Source organism: Arachis stenosperma, chromosome 2, assembly GCF_014773155.1.
Source record: "Arachis stenosperma cultivar V10309 chromosome 2, arast.V10309.gnm1.PFL2, whole genome shotgun sequence".
Taxonomy (NCBI): Eukaryota; Viridiplantae; Streptophyta; class Magnoliopsida; order Fabales; family Fabaceae; genus Arachis; species Arachis stenosperma.
The window spans coordinates 89,382,906-89,388,104 of record NC_080378.1 but is presented as its reverse complement, the minus strand read 5'-3'; positions in this window follow the sequence as shown (position 1 = coordinate 89,388,104).

The window sequence follows — 5,199 nt, the reverse complement described above, 5'->3', positions numbered from 1 at the left end:
TAACATATTTAATAATTTTTCTTTTTTCATTTTGAGCTAGACTCTATGTTATATATTAGTTTTTGTGCATGCTATCCATAACGGATACACATATAAGGTATTATATTTGGCTTATAGATTCTGATGGCACAATCAAGCCGGTAAAAATAAGTGTGAGGGAGGCTATGGAACAGCCTAACGGTAGAAGGATCTTGCTCAAGTTCAACAAGAAAAAGCAGACAATTGGAGACGAAGCTGGACTGTTGAGTGGCGTTCTTGGTCTGCTAGGATCTGACTATGAAAAATTTTCTATCTGTGAGAAAAGTTAGCATAAGATTACCACTAAAGACAAGGTTTATAACGAATGTGTTAGGATAAAAGTTTATATCTAGGCTTGTTGAATTAAATCTGCTTATTTGTTATAATTATTAACAAATTGTATTATCTACGCAGCAAATTTTTTACTATGATGAAGATAGTGAAGGAACTATCAAGAAAAATATTTTAAAAAATATGGGAAAGTCCTCGAAGGATACAAGGCTGAGGTTGTATGATGCTTATTACGAGCCAACATCAACGACTGAACAAAATATTGAGAACCGTCAGCTAGAAATTGATCGAGAGCATTGGAGATGGTACCTTGACTATCGCGCCAAACCTGAGACGCAAGTAATCTAGTATATCATTGGTACACAACAATAAAAACACAATTGCATTGAGTTTTTTTAAATCATTTTCTAATCACCCTTTATCTTTGATGGACCAATAAGAGAAGTGCAAAAAAAAAAACCGCGATTAATCGATCAAAACAACTATATACCCACACTGGCGATTCGAAAAGCTTCGCACATAGGAGGGAAGAAGAGGTACTTTACTTTTTTATTCACACTTTTGGACTATCTCTATGTCTACATTTTCCTTAATTGTGTGAAATACGGTAAAGGCATAAACTTTGTTGTTACAGTCAGAACAAAAAGGAAGGAGAATCGGTAGCCGAGAATTATGGATCATGATGCACACAAAAAAGATGGCTCCTATATCAATTATGACGCACGAGCAATTTGTGTAAATACAACTTATTATGATTGATCTTCAAAATTATGATCTCAAATGGGTTAATAGTTTACTTCTCTATATTTTATTTTGTTTTTTATTTCTTTACTGAATCGTTTACTTCATGAATTGGTTTGGTATTGGGTTGGAAACAGCAATAAAATGTTCAAAGATGAGTTTCTATTAATCCTAATTCAACAGCATTTCACAACAACTTCATCCCCTATGTCAAACTGGACCCAAAGAAGTTTCTGCTGGCTGTCCACAAATTGTGTGAAATTCTGAGACTGCGGTTTGAATTAGTTTAAAGGAATTGATTTCTAAGATCACTTCAGTAGCGTTATACTAAAAATTATTTTTCTATGAGTGGAATAAGGCTACAAAGTTTGGGGTTTAGATCTTATCTATACATAAATAGTGAAAATATCCGTGTTTGTTTCTTTTCCATTTGATGCTTCTTAGTTGCCTCTTCCTTGTATGCTAAGCTGCAATTTCAATTTTAATTAAATTGAATGTATTTAAATTGGTTCCATATTGTTGAAATGATGCAATATATTGGTGGTGAAAGACAAAGTAACAATTTAAGAAGTTACACAATGACAATAAATCTGAGTAATATAACAAAATTATAATGATAGATAAAACCAATTTAGTTCATTCATTTTTGTGTGTTTTTACTATGATGAACGTGATGCAGTTAATCATCATGTTTGACATATTTTTGACATGAGACAGGCTAATCAACAAAATGCTTGTATTTGCTGATTTATGTCGGTAGAAAATGCTTGAGGAGATTGAGAAACAAGATGAGTTTTCTAGAGTGTTGTCGCAAAATTATTTAATTGTTCAAGTTCTCGGAAAAGAGAAACTGGGTAGAGTGCGTGGTGTGGGTTTCGGGCCGACTCCTAGTCAACTCTTTGATCTGAATTTGCATCCGTTGGGCAACGGAGTCCAAGTAGATGAGACCCAGAGGAAGCTGCTTGAACTATAGACAGAGCTGGAAGTTGAGAAGTTGAAAAGGAAGGTGATCGAGGATGAAGCAGTAGAAGAGAAGAAAAAGAGGAAGGTGATGGAGAGTTCTCTGATTTATCTATTTCAACGGTAGGGTGAGGACCTGCCACCAGACATCGCTGCAGGGATGAGTTTAGTGGAATAATAGAGTGAAAAAGAGTATATTAGGATTGGAGATATTTTGGATTGAAGCAAACATTTCTTTGAATCAAACGATGCAACACTTTAAGCAAGAGATTTGTTTTCTTGATATTTTCATAAATATATTTTTTTTTTTGCAAATAATTTTTTGGTTTTTGCCACAAGTTTAGATTCTATGGTTAAAAATAATAATTCTGAAAATAATTAAAAAAATCCAAAAAGCAAAAAAGAATTTCTATAATATTTTAATTTAAAATTATGCAATTTTTAAAGAAAAATCCAAATTTTGCGTTTTTATTTAATTTTAGTTAATTTAGCGGCGGTTTTAAACCGCCGAAAAGTGTCTCAAAATTTGAAAATCTATTCGAAATTGCGGCAGTTTGTAATCGCCACTAACTTTGCTCGAAACCCAGTTCTATATTATGGCAGTTTTAAAATCACTGGTAAACATGCTGAAAATCGTGGCACTCGAATTTTGTGGCAGTTTTCTAATTAATTGCCGTGAAATACTGATTTAGTGGCGGTTACTGGAAACCGCCACCAAGCCTAATTCCCGCCACGCCCATAAGTAGGACGGTCCAGTGAGCCGGTAGCTTTTAATTTTACGGCGGTTTAAAACTGCCGTAGATTATGAAAAAAACCACCGTTAAAACACGCCTATCTTGTAGTGAATATTACACACACATTAATTTTGGGTATTATACTTACAAAAACTATATATAAATATTACACACGCCACATATATTTATCTTTTTGTGTATGTATTTTTTACCAGCATCCAAAGTACACATATATATCTTTTTGTGTATGTGTTTTTTGCGAACATTTAAATTCTACCCGATTTTAGTAGATCGGATTGAATAATCGGAGATATAGAATTTACGAATCTACTTAATCCTTTAAAAGTAATTTAACATATGGGAAAAGCTCAGTATACAAGCGATTAGGGCTTGTAACTATTACAAGTTCATTAACGCCTAATCCACCAAAACGTGCTGCAACTCCTACGTCACTTACACGCGCTATATTCACGCCGTTTCACGTTTTTTTTGTGCCTCTTTTTCTTCTTCTTCTTTTTCCGTGCTTCTTCTTCTTCTTCTTCTTCTTCTTCTTCTTCTTCTTTCTCTGTGTCTCTTTTTCTTCTCTTCCTCCCTCTTTTTTTTATTAAAATTTCTTCACCTCTTTTCGTTTTTTCTTTCTCTTTCATCAAAATCACCAGAAAAAACAAAGAAACATTATTCAAGGTACGTTTCTTGCCTTCTCTTTCTCCTTCTTCTTCTTCCTCTTCCTCCTCTTCTTCTTCTTCTTTTCTTTTGTTTCTTGCCTTCTCTTTCTCCTTCTTCATTTACGTGCTTTTCTCTCTATTTTCTTTTTTCGTTATTCTCGATTTCTATTGTTTTTTGACATCAAGCTCTGAAATCGTTCTTGAAGAAGAAGAAGTAGCAGAAGATGAGGAGGAGAAAGAGAAAGAGTTCTGAATTATGCATGATTTTGGGTGTATTTCTTAAATCCTTTGGGTGTATTTTCTGTAATCTTTTGGGTGTATTTCTATGATCGTTTGGGTGAATTCCTGTAACCGTTTGGGTGTATTTCTGTAATCTCTTGGGTGTATTTTATGTAATCGTTTGGGTGTATTTCTGTAATGTTTGCCATTTTTTCTGAAATGAAAAATACACCCATAGATATCAGTAAGATACACCCATAAATATGAGTCAGATACACCCATAGATATCAGTCAGATATCACTCAAATACACCCAAATGATTACAGAAATACACCCAAAGGATTACAGAAAATACACCCAAACGGTTACAAGAATTCACCCAAACGATTATAGGAATACACCCAAAGGGTTACAGAAAATACACCCAAAGGATTTAAGAAAATACACCCAAAATTCATTGAAGTACATCTTATGCATAATTCAGAACTCTTTCTCTTTCTCCTCCTCATCTTCTGCTGCTTCTTCTTCTTCAAAAACGATTTTACCATGAAAAATCGAAAAAAAACGAGAAAACAGAGAGAAAAGATGTAAATGAAGAAGAAGAAGAAGAAGAGGAAAACGAGGAAGAAGAACGTGTAGAAACGAAAGAAACGGAGAAGAAGAAGAGTAAGAGGAAGAAGAACGTGTAGCAATAAGAAAAAGAAGAATTTCAGAAACCATGAAAATCGAAAAAAAAAACGACGAAGAAGAAGAAGAAGAAGAAGAAGAAGAAGAAGAAGAAGAAGAAGAAGAAGAAGAAAAGAAGAAGAAGAAAGAAGAAGAAGAAGAAGAAGAAGAACCGTTTGAGTGGGACGCGTGTAGTTACGCTCTATTCAAAATGAGTTAATGCGCGTGTTAATGAAGTTTAGGCTGATAACTTGTAAAACTTGTACGGCCTTTTTACTTGTATGTGTAGCAGGCCCCTTTAACATATATGGTCTTACTTTAAATAATTTAAAGATTGTTAACATCTTTTAACAAATTATCAATCCTATTAGATAAGATTAGATAATTGAAGATAGAGAATTTACAAATCTAAATATGTTATCGTCTTTTAATTATATTTTAAAAACATATTAACATAAATGGTCTTACTTTAAAGAATTTAAAAGTTGCCAACATCTTTTAACAAATTATAATTAAGTTCAACACAAATAATAGACTACTGTAAAAAGAAAAATAAAAAACAAAATAAAAAATCTAAATGACTACTTAGTTTTACATCCAAATTCAATACTTCAATTCATTTTCTACATTATTTAAGATTGAGCTACCTAAGAATTGCGCCGAATTATTAGGCCTCATAAATGTCCTGTAGTAGTTCAAAATCACCAGTCAAAAGTTATAGCCACAAATTCAATATAGTAGCTAAGATATATAACCATATATAATTCTATCTAGGATAAGATAAGACAACACATGGTTTAGTTTAGGCTTGATATAGAACTATTCCTATTTCTTGAGCATCATCCCAACTTCACGTTTTCTTGTTTTTCAAATAGCTTGGAAGGTCTACAATTCACATTTAAAGC